The 17,513-nt window shown below is 35.0% G+C and overlaps 1 long non-coding RNA gene across 1 annotated transcript; it reads right to left on the reverse strand.

The window, feature by feature from the left end:
- Nucleotides 1–886: 886 nt before the first annotated feature.
- On the reverse strand, nucleotides 887–17,023 carry LOC145680849 (uncharacterized). The gene is made up of 4 exons (XR_014130686.1): nucleotides 16,835–17,023; nucleotides 9,876–9,998; nucleotides 9,364–9,502; nucleotides 887–6,125 (listed from the first exon to the last, which is right to left on the reverse strand). It is a non-coding gene; the product is annotated as an uncharacterized LOC145680849 (long non-coding RNA).
- Between the last annotated feature and the right edge of the window lie 490 nt (nucleotides 17,024–17,513).

Genomic DNA, 17,513 nt, shown 5'->3' on the forward strand with positions numbered 1-17,513 from the left:
TAAAAAATAAAGTGTAAATCAATATGAAACGCCCCTCGTAGGACATATGCTGGTTAAATCTTATGAATGTTACTCTATGATTGATATATATATATATATATATATATATATATATAAAGTCGATGTGCATAATTCTGAATTTAACCCGAACTTCATACACGTGTGACTTAAAATCTGAGGGAAAAAGTACTGTGACGGTAAGACACCCAGACCAGCTCTAAAAAAAAAAAAAATAAAAAAAAAATAAAAATAAAAATAAATAAATAAATAAATAAAGAAGAGCGACATAAAAAAAAATAAAAATAAAGAAGACCAATATAAGTGTCAAATCCATAGTTTTCGGTGTCGTTGTGATTACAGTGACACCGACGATACCGTTAATGGTAAGTTCAACCCCCATCGTTAGGGAGGGGGGATGAGACTGGGTGAAAAACACAAAAATGGACAAAGGCGGCATCGGCCCAGGTATTGGTCTTCCTTAACTACACTTAAACCTAAGCTTACGCAAGAAGGGGCATATCACAGGGACAACTTCTTTGACGTTGCTCTTAGTTATTTCACTTATTTATTTTCAAATTGCATAAATCTTATTGTTCCCGTGCATGGTAGCTGACTTTGGCTTTCGCTATTTATCTCATTGATTTCTTTATTTTCAAGTCTTTGCATAAACATTGTCCTACTCGTGCAAAGAAGGAGCACTTGAGGTACTACTAAGATATGTACGTGAAAAGGCGATTACTACCACCAAAACTAAACACGAATATTGTAGATGAAACTTTTAAATGGCAAACAATTTAATACGACTCAGATTTTCTTATCTTGGCCTAAATTTATTTTCTTATTTAAATTTATCGTAATTCAATGCCTTCTTTCGTCGAATGCTTTTGAGAATACTTCATTGGCAACTAGAAATTTTTCGCTAAATATCTGATAGAGTATAGACAATAAACTTAGAGTAAATTAGTAAATGATACAGATTATATTTTTGCTTCGCAAATTTTTAATAACATCCTCCAAATATACTCAGCTTGAGGAAATGATGAAATGTTCGAATTGATTATGAACTCTTGTACAAGGATTACAATAAAGAACTTAAGATCCAGTTAAAATTAAAAACTAAAATAAATTAGTCATATTGGTAATATTTAAGCATAAGCGACGTGAAATAAGTACTTTCTAAATATTTATGAAACATTAATAAAGCACTTAAATTATGACGAAGAAACGTAGAATAGGTATGATTTAGTCTTTCTGATCACGTACAGAATGAACAAAAATAACATTTCGATATTGGTAAAATACGAATTTCAACAAAGCGGTAAAATACGTGAAAAAGCAGCTTGTATATATGGTGTTTCAGGGAGAAAGAGGAATACTTTGGAATATAAATGTCAACATAGGTGACTCTAAGCAAAAAAGTTAATTGAATATAAGCCCTATTCTCAATGGTTTCAGAGTTACAGATTGCGAACAATTTCTGACCTTATGTTGCTTATTGCTCGCTCTGTAGTTAATCTTGGAAGGGAAGTTATTGAAGGAAATTGGAAATCAACGTTACCATACAGTTCCCTTAAATAAATCTTAAATTAATGTTACATGTACTCTACAACTTCCCTCTCAAAGACACCACCTGCCACAAGTTGCAAACCGTTGGAAAAGTCATTCCATCAAATTTTAAGTGCGTTATGTCTCACCGCTGTAAAGTGACGACAGACTGAGGAATAAGCAGCCTAAGATAAAAAGTGGTTCACAACCAATAGCTCTCAAACCATTCAGTATACGACCAATGCCCATATGAAGTTGTCTGTTTAGAATTAGTCATACTACCGTTTCTCAAAGTATTGCCCTTTTCCCTTGAAACATCCTATATGTTTAATAATTTGTAGATATTATTGTAGATAATATTTGTAGATAAAAAAAAAAAAGCAAAATATCTATCGTAAGAAGGAAGGAGCCAGAAACCAGATATAGTGGAATTTTATTTCGTTATGTGCTATAGCTCAATATTCTAAGAAAAAAAGAAAGAAAAAAAAAAAAGATTTCCTCAGAAAATCTTACATATTCAGAATTCTTACATACCTGTGTACAAGGTTATGTGGATTTTACTGAAAAGCTTTTTTTCTATTCTGGAACTTAAGACAGAGGATGGAAGAAAAAAAGTAATGAAACTAAACTACAAGTACTACAATATTTTGGTTATCATGATCCTATTCTTCAATTCTACACAACATGTAAAAATCAAAAATACTGAAATTACAACACAAGACACCTCACCAAAAATGAGTATGCGAGCCCTAAATATTCCTTTATCAATAACTTCAGAGATTGAGCCATTTATTTTAACGTGAAAAAAAAAAAAAAAAAAATACCCGAAGTCCTTATAAAACATGTATGGTAAATATACCCCATTTCACAGATAAATTTATGGTGTCATAATTCTTTTCTTCAACCTAAGCAAACAATTGTACGCAATGTTGTTCATACTGTTGCGTATACTGTTGAAACATGATGATCGCTGTTCAAAGTTACCAACACCAAAAGCATACAACTTATGAAATAAGGAATAAAGATGTAGATACTACAATATCTAATAAACTTACCCATAATACAAACATTTCCTTCAATTTATGAATTAATTCAATTACATTTACAATTGATGATTTCAGTTATCACGCGTTAAAATAATTTGTATTTAAGGTGATTGTAGTTTCACAACTGAACTTTTCATTGATACACACCAAAACTTAGCAATATCAGGAAAACAACACATCATCTCCACCTCGAAGGAAGTGGTCATTTTAGAGATATACATAATTCTTCTAATACTCTTAAATTAAATTTATATCAAATGATTCGTATTTTACATGTTCGTTTCTCTAATCCTTGTCTGTGAAGAAATTTATAGTGTATGAGACCTGCACAATTTCATATTTACTTGATGAAAAAGATAAAAAAAAAAAATTATATACTTTCCCAAATACAGAGCTTAGAAAAGTAACGGCGACACTGTTTACACGTCAGAAGGATGTGTCTCAGCAATACAGGAGTTCCGCAGGTGATAAGGGAATGTAAGACGATGAAGTATGGCGAGAGATAACGACTATGTGTTATTCAGTCAAAACAAGCAATGTTCTAGAGAACGCAATTTGATGCGCCATAACAATATGTTTCGGAAACACGAACCACGTGCATGGATCGAGATTGAAGTGGCAAGTGGGTGCAGTCCACAACAATGTTTTCCGGGACTTCGTGGCGACCTCTTCGTCAAAAGTGACCACTTCGCGGGAAGCACCACAACACAAGGAAAGACATCACACATACAACATGGTGATCGCTGCGGTACATTGACAAAGGTTGACGTGCTGACGGTTATGACGCCTTCCACGGTGTGGTAAAAAAGATACAGAGATGGGAGGCAATTAAATTCAGGGAATGTAGCAGATGTTTTTATATGCATAAAACCAGATAGGAATTATAACACTGTTCTCATTACTTGTATAAGATCAGACCTTTGATGAGTCTATACGTAAAGGGGAGTCGTACTACAACGTACGTTAAAAAAATGTAAATAACTTTTCACTGATGGTGATGTCCTGTCTGATATGAACCAATGATCTAACCAGAAAGAAAATATTACATGAATCATATAATGCACTTCCAAACCAGCTTGTCTAAGATCGACGATATCAATGGACTACAGTAAGATATCAAAATAGATGCTAATAATTGGTTAAAAGCACTACGAATTGATTTTCAACTGGCTCCATTCTTTCTTCGAAGAGTGTAAAGATTATACATATATTTCTAAACATTCAATAGATTTTGGTAATATATTGAATCCTGGAAATGAGATGTTCGGCATGGCTCATTGGTATCAAAGAATATGGTGATGTTTGAAGCTATTCCCAATCAAAACATATTAGAAATACTAACTAAATCCGAAGTGTAACATACGCACCTAAACGTAAATGTATTCACTAATATTATAAAGGTAACCAACAAAGTTCTGTCAGTTTTTGTGGAGGTCTGCGTTAAATTGTCCCTAGGACACCGTAAGTTGAATGCGAATGGAGATAAGGCGAAGGTCAGTTCTTGGTATGGGTATATCCAACATACTATGTGATCGTGGCAGTTCAGTTACACCGTGAACTTGCGTAAGGACAGAATGAACATGGAACAGAATGTCACAAGGGTGTGTATGCTGTACAAGTTGAAACTGGGGCCAAATGCCGCTGCAGCGCGGCGGAAAATATGCCACGCTTTTGGTGAGGGTATCGTGACTACGTAGAAAGTGCATTGGTGGTTTAACAAGTTTAAGGACGGTGACGAAACACTCGAAGACGCACCACGTGCCGGAAGACCACCACATGTACAATTCAGGCGAACAGTGGCCAGATATGTGAGGAACTGGGACTACAATTCAGTATGAGTGGAGAAACCATTCGGCAGCACCTACAACTTGGAAAGCACTACAAACTGAGTCGATAGGTCCCACATAATTTGACTTCGAGCCAGAAGGCAACGCGAGCAGATACTTGCGTTTCTTTGCTGTCTCGTCTGAGGAAGGAGCCATTTCTGAACAGGGTGTTGATATGTGATGAGAAGTGGGTCTTGTACGAAGCTCCACGGAGCCGTTATTATTCGTTACTATCCCATTAACTGGTTTCAAAGTAGCCGAAACCAGCACAGCACTAGAAGGTCTTCCTTGTGTGTTTGGTGGACTGCTCGCGGCATCGTGCATCTGAAACTGCTACCAGCTGGTCAGAGCATCAACGCAACTGTGTACTGTCAGCAGTTGAGCCGTGTTGAAGAAAAACTTAAAACTCTGGAGTCAGCACTTCTGAATCGCAAAGGGGACCTCCTGTTGCAGGACAACGCTAAGCCCCACGTGGCTAGGATGACCCGGGACACCATTCTAAACCTTGGATGGGAAATACTATTGCTTCCGCCATACTCTGTGGACATTACACCATCCGATTATCACCTGTTCCATTCCTTGGACAATCACCTTAGAGGACGCCAGTTCAAATCCCTAGTAGAGATGCAAAATGCACTTGATACCTCCTTTGTTTTACGGCCCATTAGGTTCTATTACGATGGAATCCATGACCTTCCAGAACGTAGGCAGAGGGTGTTGATGCTGATGGGGATTATTTTTGATCGTCCAGGTACGTCTTAGGTGACATATCGATGTTCGAAGGTGGTGGGTGAAAAAGCTTCAGAACTTTCTTGATTATCTTTATAGGCAGGAATAAAAACCTAATTTTCGATAATAAACTACTTATTATTTACAATTATCTAAATGCAGTTTAACAAGTTTATACAGTACAGAGAATGATGTATGTCATCTCAGATTTGTACCGCTAATATGGAATTTATATCTTAGCTCTTAACTTAGAACATACCCAGATATTTTCTAATAATTATAAACCTCTTTTTCTCAGTTTTAATGATTATTCATAAAAAGAAATATTTGGCTAGTTATAAACCTACATGTAAAACGAATACAAAGTACCACACACCATGCACGTATTGCAACAAACGGGCAATAAATTCAACAAGTTGTTCAAATGAAGCCATTATAAAAGAAGGGAAAATAACTGGTATTGCAAGAGTTCCGACATTTTTTTTTTTTTTTAATAAATAAATAAATACGTGTTTTGATTTCTACTGAGCAAATGGCAGGCTTACATTACACTTGACAAGTTTCATGTGAGCCTGAATAAACGTTGACAATACGTGGAAACTTTTCAAAAACTTCCATAACTACTGATTTAAGCAAATATGAAGTGCTTTGTCTATCATCATGTTAAGTAAATTTAAATTTACCAATTAGTATATTTTGTTTCAAAAATTGAATTTTTATCATGTTCTCAATTTCGTGAATGTTCTATTTGGTCGCACTTGAGTACTCGTTCACACTTCCAGCTTGTGTAAGTCCGTTGATTTCAATGAACAACACCAAGATATCAAAAAGGATGCTCACAACTGATCAAAAGCACCACAGATTGATATCCAACTGACTCCATTCTCTCTTCCAGGCTTGTGCACATCATACATAATAATAAATTTCTTCATTCTCTGCTCCTTACAAGGAATGTGACAATTTGTGTACTGCAACTCGCCTACAAAAAAAGTTTTGGAAACAATGAAAACCATTTCTAAAATATTGAGAAACTAACATTCTAGTATGCAACAATATCACAAGAAAAAATAAGGCAAAACAAATAGTTATCACTCAACGATTATACAGCAATTATATTAAGAATAATTAATACTTATATAGTGTGTGTCTTGGGAATCACAATGGTATTATTATATTCCTAGTGTAATTTCGGGAACCAATTCTGTGGCCTTCGACTTCTAGACAGCAAAAGACAGCTTCGGCTTCACAAATATTTTCACACTTTATTTAACTCACGTATTCTGTTTAATGTTGTTTAAATAAAAGAATTAGTTTTTTTTTTTTTTATTTTTTTTTTTTTCACGTTAGCACGAAACAGAGTATAGTAAATCATTTGCAGTTTTAATTTTCTGTTCTGCATGCGTCTTCCAATTACACTCAGAGAAAAAGTCTTTTACTTGCCCGTTACACGAGAATTTGTATTCGAAGTACAGAGAAGCAGTAACTCATTATAATTTGTGGATGTGTTTGAGAAATACCCTTGTTAAGTTATAAAGGCAGAAGTTCAATTAAAGTATATTTTAATGGGTTAAAAAGTACCTTCTTTTTAACACAGTGTTCGAATCCAACTTCGATTCAGTATTAGAAGATTGTGAAGACTCTGCATTAGATGAAGAGAAATATTGGAGCTGCATACGTTTAGAAAATTGTGTTAACCCTTCTTTAATCTTCTTGTAGAATATTAATATTCTAAGTTATATTATAGTTATTATTTGGAAATCAGATGTTCCTTTCGTATTATTACAATTATAAAATTATGAGTTCAACATTCTAAGTTAGTTGCAGAGCCTTTGATAACAGCGCTTCCAATATACTACGTGTTCTGTCAACCTGTCAGAAGCCAACTTTCGTTAACTGTACAGTAGTTTAATTGATTTTTCCCTCGAAAGCTCTCCGTTAAAACTTTTAATTACTCCCTCCTTAGTCCTTTAATTGTTAGTAATGTACATCTTGCATAAACGGCTAGTTTTAAGCATGGTGAACCTAATACTTCAATTTACCTATTTTTAAAAATAAACCTCGAAAATAGTTAAATATTAATTGGGAGTTTGATGCAATAAGGGCGTAAGTCTGAAATATGCATTTGGAGAAAACGATGTTGAAAATTTAAGTGGAGTTTTATTCTTACATAAAATAATGTAATATGCAGCATTTTATTCCGATATCGAGTTGAAATTTTGACAGGAGGCTTAACAAGCATGATAAAAACCACTCATGCATTTGATGCAAAAAGGGAGTAACCTTTTAAGCGTAGGGCTTACGCCCTTATTACATCAAACTCCTCAATTCTACTACGATACTTCCTAAGTATGTAACAATGAAGTAAATAAATAAATGAAAGAAAATCTGTGACAAATAATCGGGTAAAAATAAAATAAATCTATTATGTTTAGTTTTCTTTAGTGCCTGAATTGTAAAATACATTGTGAACTACCTTAAGACGAAAGAAATGGGCTTGTTCTGTAGTGCATATAACAACGGACAATGTATTTCCTCATTCCATTCACTACTCAGAACGTGGAACACAGATATAGTCCAATGATCTTCCCTGAACACATTCCTCATTAATTCAAGCTCAAGCATACGGCTCGAAGCCTGTTAAAAGGTAATTCACGATTAACTGAATTTCATAGACCAAACCACTAACACTAGACATTGGACCCTCAATTAACGTGGAACTGTAAACTATTAGTTCAGTGTAGATAATAAATACATAAAATAAAATAGAATTATTACTGAAAATACGTCAATAAAAAAAAAAAAAAAAAAAAAGTTTATTCAGTGCGCAAGAAACAAATAAAATCCAAAGAAAACGAACTTCTACAATCTCACAATTTTGAATTTTGAATGCAGGGATGAAAACAGCTCTCAGGTACAATGTGTGATCAAAAATACGACTTTTTCCCCTTTTAAGCAGCAACTGCTGACGCTACACTCATTTGATGTAATTTGTTCGATAGCTGATCCGTTGAGACAGCCAGCGTCAAGATGAAACACGTTCTGACTTGTCAGTCCGCGTCCAGAGCCGCTAGAGGGAGGTCGTGTTTACCGTGTCTTTCGCGCATCATGGATTTCGAACAACGCGGAATATTAAGTTCTGTTTCAAGTTGCAGATAAGTGCCAAGAAACTCACGAAATATTGAATTGGTGTATGCTGATAATGCTGTAACTCTGAAGACTGTTTACAAGTGGTATGAACGATTTAAAAGCTGAAATGAATCGGTAGAGGATAAGCAATCTTCGGCACGTCGATTAACCACAAAAAAGAAAACGTGCATAAAGTGCAAAATTTGTTCGTTCAAATAGGCGAATAACTATTTAAGAGCTTACCGAAAAACTTAGCATCTCACAATTTTAGCATTTTAACCGCCGATTTGCCAATGAGAAGAGTGGGTGCGAAATTCATTCTCCGACTTTTGACTGACGAACAAGAGTTTTTGACCGATAAAAATATTGGTGTTTGTCCACATCCACAGTACTCTCCGGATATAGTACCATGCTAGTTCTGCCTCTTCCCCAAAATTAAAACTGCTTAAAGGAAAAAGTTTTGACACCATTCCTGACATCAAGAGGGTTACGACAAAGCAGCTGAACGCCCTTCCAAAAGCCTTCCAGGAATGCTTCCAGTCTTGGATTCAACGATGCGATAAGTGCATTGCTAGCCAAGATCAGTACTTTGAAGGAGATTAAATCAAATTCCATGTAAGCTTATTACTTTGTTTCTAATATGGTGAAATTATTCACCGTATCTTTTGACCACGTCTCGTATATTTCGAAAAATACGGAAATACTTAAATTTTAAAATATGAAAATAAAATTTTTGACACCTTATTCATTAGAAGTATGAAACTTTGAATACAAGGGAACCTTAAAAAAGAAGATATTAAAAATATGTATTTGAACAGCACTATTAAGATAAATATTCATGGGTTTTCATTTTGTTACTATGTTCTAATATTCAAAGTAAATTTAGATATAATATTGGCCTTGAAATGTTAATTTGTTGATCGAATGTAAACACACTATATGTCTTTATGTACAGTATGACAAAATACAATCACCTTCACGTACAAGTTCTACATTACTGCTCTGAGCTTACATCAACCTCTCTATACTCGTATTTAGGCCTTGCATTCTACTCTTACTTAAGCAAGATGCAATTATTGTTGCAAACTTACGGTGAGTCACACGTTAAGCATCATCCATTGAATTCTTCGATTACTGTATTTGGGGAAACTGGAAGTTACACATCCTATTCATCTTAGCGATGACACGTACTTAACTTACTACGGTATACAGGCATAACTGCTAGACACCCTGTAACCGAAAAACAATTATATATATATATATATATATATATATATATATATATATATATATATATATATATATATATATATATATATATATATACAAATAAATAACAAAGAAATAAACAGATAAATATGCTATTCTAAGTGCTAGCATAAGGATCTTTTCCCCCTGCAACTCGTACGCAGAATAGTGTTCCCACATTTGGAAGACCACAGCAAACGTGTCACATACTCAAGATGGCCATGGTTAAAATCATGATTTATGGTAGAAGGTTAAAGTAATTTTGAATTTGATCGATTCTGTTTATTTATTAATTAATAGAATAATCTGCAAGTAGGTATCTAATATTTACCCTAGTAATTATTAAGATACATACCAGTTTTCAGAATTCTAGTTTTCTCACCATTTTTCTCGGCCTTTTCAGTTTCTCTACGTTCACAATATATTCCACTTCCCACTTTTACGTTAAGGAAAATTTGAGTTTTCCGTCATTCACATCCTGTAAACCAGCGAATGTAGAGGAGAAATGGTTAATTAAATTTAAAAAAGAACTTGGGATACAGGAAAAAGTTAACTGTATATTGAACTTCAAAAGTACATAAATATCTTCCATTGCTATGCAAATTGAATAATACATAGCCAGACAGAAATAACTAACAGTTAGATGTAAAAAATGTATTCTGAAAATTGTTTACTTTAATGTTGTTCTTTACTGCTAGATATTTAAACTAATCGCAAATAATCTCTGTCAATCTATATACTGTTAATTATATATAGCTTGAAAAGCTTTTCACCATTTTCTCTTTTTCTGTTAAGTCCCTTGAAAAGTATAAAACCGGATTTATACTGTATACCAAAAGGTACAACTATTCTACGAAAACCATCTAGCAGTTTTCGAGGTTTACATAACCCTTAGTATTTCCCAGATGATTTTGAGATCTGTGCGTTAACATAGGGGAATCCAGAGTGGATCAAAATTTTAAAAAGTTAAAAAAAATGCCTATTACTCTCAAAATTTCCCGCTTGAGGGACATGATAGGGAAATGTGAATGTTACCCTTTCAAAAGCTGTTCTGTTCTAAAGAGAGTGATGTATGTACCATGATCCTAGGATAAATAGGGATGATGCTGTAGCTGCTTGACTGAAAGTCTATAATTTACCTTTAAAAAGAGACATAATTTAAAAGGGTTAAGAAACATTGTTTGGGATTGATATAGGTTAACGATAGGGGATAATTCAAAATTCAACCCCAATACTTTCACTTAAATAGCATAATTAGCATTTAATAGTAATTCCTAATGTTTTTTTCTTCAGTTCGCGACTTGTATTATACGAGGAGACAGATTTGATTTAAATGAAACAAATCGATTTAAATAAAAAAATCAACAAAAATGATTTTTTTTTTTTCACCTGCACAGAAACTTTAAATAGTGTTCAATCACATATCTGCCTTTTCACTGTCCCGAAACAAATTCCATGGCAAGACATACCAATAGAAAGGAAGGAAAATCGCTCAAACTGTATAGACTAAAACTCAACTTACTATGTGTGTGTGTGTGTGTGTGCATAAAATTAACTTCTAGTATTACTTTGAAGTTCCTAACTATATTTTAGACCTAGTTTTAACAGGAATCTTTATACAAGGGAATTTGCTTTAAAACCTAGTGAGAAATGCACAAGCCGAAGTGGCAAATAGGAGTGCAGCACAGAATTGGGGCGCCGCATGTCCAACTTGTATCACTGTCATTCACATTATACTACATCAATAAAAACAGTCGTTTCGAGTGTATATACTGTAAAATGAAAGGAAAACTTTGAGTTTTACGTCCCAAGATTATGCCGGGTAGGGTAAGCGAGACGGTGGTAATGAGAAATGGTGATATGAAGGAAGTGGGAGAACCACGAATAAACCCACGCATACGGTGTTTGTTCACCACAAAGTTCACTTGGCGCGAGCTGGGATCGAACCAGAGACCCCCAGCACCAGGGGTGACCACTGAGCCATCGCAGCTTCTGTATATTATATTGTGTACGATACCCCCTTTGAAGGACTATATGGTAAATATGATTTTATTATGTTATTTTTATCACTTTGATTGAACTTGAGGTATGTTGAAAAAAAAAAGTGCAAGTACTTAATGTTATTCCAAAAGACCAAGACCAGTAAATAAACAAATAATAATAAAAAAAATGCATACATGAGTACATTGCCTCTAACATGAGTTATAATGACGAAGCCGTAAAGCAAACTGTCTGGTCTTTACGATGTAATACTCCATAAGGAAACTATAATAAAATAGGTCTGCAATAGTACTGTGGTAAGGAAACGTGTGGTCATAAAAGTGTCTCAAAGAAATGGGCATGGGGTTCTGTACCACAAAAATGTTTTTCCCACTAATTTTGTTTATACAGTTCTTTTCATTGACGATGCACATGCTCCCTACAGAAGCACCACCGGACTCCAGCTTCGGTTAGAGATACTACTTGCATACTAGTGGTCATCTGGCACAGGACGGTTAGTAGTCTTTTGCTTGACAGTCTTTATAGCATATGTCATAACGAGGAGCATGAGTTAAGCCTTCCAAAAATCAATCTGTACACAGGAATGAAACTCGTCCCGCAAGAAATGTTTGAAGGTCGTAAGAGTATATTTAATCATAAAAGAATGAAATGCATTGCAACATAAGGTATGATCTCAGATTCTTAACCTGCATGATTGTTGTTATATTAAGTTCCAAATCAAGCAGTCTTCATCTGTGAAGTAATTTAAGGTGCTGATTGAGAATAATAAACCATTTCCCTTTCAATTTTTTTTGCCTTAAATGATTCCCTAAGATTCTAGGTCCTTATTAATCTGGCACATGCCCAAATTATTGTGCATAGGTTGACAATAAGCATGCAAACTGATGTACCCAGGAAATTACTACGTGCTATGCTATTGCCATGAAATTCACTCAAAGTGCCTTAGAAATCGTTTCTAAGGGTAGGAGTAAAATTTATGGGTGCCAGACACAAATACTCGTCCGGGTGTGTCATATAAACGACTGTAAAATATATATATACATACACACATCAACTTGTGTTAGGAGCAGTTAAAAGTGAGAATGCTATGTAAGTGAATCAGGCCAAAAGCGTAGCAAGGATGCCCGCGCCAAGGGAACAGGCGCGTTAGCAACAGAGGTGCGCATATTGACAACGACAGTGCATATAAACATAAAAGATTCCGTACATGGTGCAGAAATACTGCGCCGTAGGAAATTAGTAGGGTTAAGTGCTATATCGCGGGACCAATCTTAGGAAATTTGCCGGGTCAGTTGGAGAATTTATTTAAGTTTGTGAGGAAGAATGAATGAAAGTCAGGTAACGGGAGTAGTAAAAGCTAAGAAAATGGTTGAGTTTGTAAGTTCTAAGCGGCAGTGTATGTGGAGGTGGACTATTTCGCGGAGACAATGCCGCGAAAGGAGCGTGTATGTTAAGGCTGTCAAATATCATGTGTGAGTTATATAGAACTATTGAAAAATAACGAGAGACAGTTGTTGAAATTTTACGAAAGACACGGTATGTAAAACAGGCGAACAGTGTGTGGTAAATGGGAAATGAATTGAAAATACAGAAAAGAAAATGAAAATATTATTTTCAGCGTGGGAAAAGGGTACCGTACGTGGGATTCATTTTCTTCTTGAAATTGCAAAAGTTTACAAGCCTGTTTTGAAGGTAAGCGACTTCTAACTCAAAGGCAATGTACATCTGCACAGTGTACAGAAGCTATATCTTATCTTTACAAGTGAAACGTTACTAGTATGAAATCATGACAAGTCAGGGTTTGCCCAAGCGGCCTAGCCCGAAAAAACCCGTTTTTTTTCGTATTGAACCCATCTAAAAAAAACCACGTGGCTTATTGTTAGTATATCATTAGTACAACTAAGGTGATCACATTGAAAATTATTTTTTCCCCCAGATTTTGGACTTTTCTTGGGCGAATTAGATGCTTTCACGTTAAGGTACACATTAACATTCAACATAAGACCTTCATAAATCTCTGAATGCAGTGAAAAAAAAAAAAAAAAAAAAAACCTTAGTTTGGGATAATTGTGGAGCAAATTAATGTATGGATTATGCTTATAGCCTGTTTGAAATAAAATAGAAAATACTTTCCGTGAATAGTGTGCTTCCCAACTTGGCGACATCGAGGTTTTACGGATTTAAGGGCATAGGTGCAATGATGTAAATACGCTAGTTGTTGCTCGGGGCAAGAACTCGACTTAGCACCCCCCAAATATTTACCCAATTAGGCACCCGGGGAATAAGCCACGTTTGTTCCCCTAGTTACGTCACTGCATAGGTGCCGGTACTACCAGGAAATATGTAAATACATTAGTAAAACTATCAGAATGACTTCTTACCTTTGATGGTAAACACAAGTAATTATAATTATAGACATACAAGTAATCATTATTCTTCAGTAAAATTTGGTTTTCCAACAGCAGCAGCTTAGTTCAGTTCATTTGTTGCTACTCTTCAAATATGCATTCTGTAGAATCAACACCAGCAATAGTGTAAAAATTCTTGTCAAATTTAAGACGCTTAATACTTGGAGCTCTGACGACTACGTAACGCTAACTATTTCAAGTGCTGAATTCATACTTCCATACTAGTGGAAGATTGAATGTACAGTAAAGAAAGCTACATCCTCGGAAAAATTCCGTTGTGAAAGAAGCGCTCGGGAAATTCCCATAAACGAACGCACAAAGCATCTGAAGTGAATACTTCAACAATAAAACTATTTATTTTACGCTGGAAGATATATATAATTTGATTTAAAGCATTTAGATAACTTTACAAAATATGAATTATACCTTTGTTTTTTAAAATTAGTTTTCGGGAAATAACTGTCTTGCAACAAGTGCTCGGGAAATCCCCGTAATTGAACGCACAAAGTATCGGAAGTCAACTTCAACAATAAAATCATTTATTTTACGCTGGAAAATATTTATTTCATATTCGACATTTTAAAACATGAAAGATATCTTAGTTTTAATTCAATATATTTGGCATTCACATTTGGCGAACGTCACTGAGGCTCCTTCTCGACACGATGTACATGTCTCCACGTGTGTGGTATCTGCCTGTATCACACACTACAGGGTACAACTTTCGGTCTTCTAAGTTTAAATTTTCAGGCTACAAGGCACGAGATACGCTAAATTTCCTGTTTAGATTTTGGAGGCATACCAACGTAAAATTTCAAAACGGCGGCCATTATTATTATTATTATTTTTCAAAATAACGGGCATCCACGCTACAAAGCTTAATTTTCGGTCTTTTAAATTGAAATTTTCAGAGTAGAAGCACGAGACACTCTAAATTAGCTGTATAGATTTTCTCGGTGATCCGATGAAAAATTTCAAAATGACGGCCATTTTTCAAAACACCAGTAAATAAAAAAATTGTTGCAAGTTGTGACATTGACTATCTAAAAACGTAAGTCACATTTTAACACGTTTGCAGCAAACGCATTGAAATATTTCGAAAAAAAAAAACAAACTAAAAAACCCATATGGGTCGGGTTTTTCAAAAAAACCTGGGCTTTTATCCTATAACTACATTCCTCTTTACATGCACAGACTCATTTTAATCTATAATTACGGCATTTATTCCGAAGTTTGGCGTCCGCTTCCGCCACGTTTTTCCGCACTTTCTGCAATTTGTTATTAGGTTCATTAATCCGTGCTCTTCACAAACTTTTAAAAAATTTTGCTCGTTATTAACGTATTGCTTCACAAATGTTAAAACTGTTAGTTCATTGCCGTTGTACATTCGCCATGTTGATAACATAAATGCTCGTTTCTTTCCCACAATGCAACTGTTCGGTTACCTTGCGGCAAGTAGTTCCCTCCACTCGCCGTATAGTCCCATGTTTATAACAGCTTATATATAACAAATAAACAGATTTTTCGACACTCTTATATATTATCAAGCACACAAACGATCTAATTATCCATATCTTTCCTGTAAATTTTAAAAATTTTGCCGGAAACGGACGCCCAACTTTGGAACTTAACCCATAATTACAATTTCTATGACGGACTATTCTTAATCAGTACCTATATTGTCCGTAACATATGATAGTAACCTTATTCTAAAGTTAACACAAACTAGACAGGTTTCAAACGTACCACAAGTCGATGCCACGAAATATAAACAAATTGCTTCCCATAAAGGTTAAAAAAATAAAGCTTACGTTTAGCAGAAGGGGTCCAGCTCTTTTCCTTTAAAAAAAAAAAAAAAAAAAAAAAAAAACGGTAATAGTATACATGAGAACGCCGTGATCTGCGTTTCTTCTGTGTTCTATTACCACTTCTACATGAAATACCATAAATTTTTGTACGTAGTGCAATATTAAGAAGTATCCATGTGCACAAGACATGCGATATGCGTTAAATCCCCCCCCACACGCACACATAGTCATAGATAAAGTACAAGGGCACTGCACATGCAGATATAAAGTACAGGTACGTTCGTTTTTATTTTCGTATCAGTTGATAAGTAAATCAAAGTCGCTTTGTTACCCCCTTGGTAAGTTCGTAGATACTCAATGAATAATCCCTAAAAGTATGAGCGTCCAGCTCCTTCGGGAACTGACGCGGCTTTATGAATACTATATCCAAAAAAACTTACAATTTTGGTGATTTCTGTTTACATTAACTTAGTTTAGATTAGTTTATGTTATATTATATTAGTTTAGGGATCCAGCATAATTTTCCAAAAAAAGTAATAGAAATTCGCTTATTTCTGCTAGTAGATTACGGTAAATCTTTAGTAATTGGGGGCCAACACTAAAGAAGACAGAAGAGAATGTACCCTGCGGGTGTCTAACCCGCCTTCACTCGCTAACGCTCGCTCGGCAATACTGTTTGAATTAAATGTTGTTAATCTAAGCCAAACCAATGTGAATAGAATATCGCAAAAAAGTCGGTAAAAACCTATCCCCCCCCCCAAGGCTAAACACTACCCTAGACTAGTTTAGGTTAGCTTAGAATAGATTTGGTTACATTACGTCTAAATACTTGCATCATTCATTTCTCCTGTAAATTTTGTTTTTTTACAAGCTTCTGGACTTCTTCTCCTCAACATACTCCAAAAATAATCGGAATTTATATTCTGCACCTAATCTCGTTGTTATTAGTATATCACATAACATACCATAATATGTTTAAGAAAATTACTACTTTACAACTACATTCAAGAAAATATTGTTCTGTTATTAAATAACATACCGGTAATTAAAAAAAAAACTACTACTACTAAGCGGAGCTTTGAATTTTACTTGCTTACCATGAAATTCAACCGACTCATTCTCAAACGCGTCGTCAGTTTCTTTCGTGCGCTAATTTAGATTTCCACACATAGCAGACGGTCACTATTTAATTTCCTTACCCAATAAGAAAGCATGTTACAAATTGTTTATGACGTTCTGCCTTTTGACGTCACTAAAACTGATGTACGAGTAGCTATTGGCTAGAAATGGAAAAACCTCCATCTAGTTTTCACACTAATATCGTACCTGGGTGTGGATGCAGTCGCTACCTAATAAAGCACTAGAAAGAAGGAAAGAAAGGATCGTCTGAGATCCCTACATCACTTCAGGATAAAAGAAATTGCATGGTATTTGAGTTAAACAACATTTTCAAGTTGTAACCTGGGTTGAGGCCCAAGTTCAGGTCCATGTGAGAAGGCTTTACAGTTTTCCTAATCAATTATTACATATAACAAATTTTAGCAATTATATCAAGGATGTTATAAAATAGAGGATCTGCCCATATGTATCTGTACCATATGAACTCAATGAAGCCAAAAAACAACCGAGCTTCGTGTGAGTCGGCACGCCTGATTGGTTACTCTCGTTTCCGCCATGATTGTTGGCTCGAAACGCGATCTTAGTGGCGCGGAGTGGGCAGAGCAGGTGTGGCAAAGCTGTGACGTATGGCTTCACAATTTTGTTGTATGGGCAGAT

The sequence above is a fragment of the Thermobia domestica genome, chromosome 3 (assembly GCF_964235325.1).
Source record: "Thermobia domestica chromosome 3, izTheDome1.hap1.1, whole genome shotgun sequence".
NCBI lineage: Eukaryota > Metazoa > Arthropoda > Insecta > Zygentoma > Lepismatidae > Thermobia > Thermobia domestica.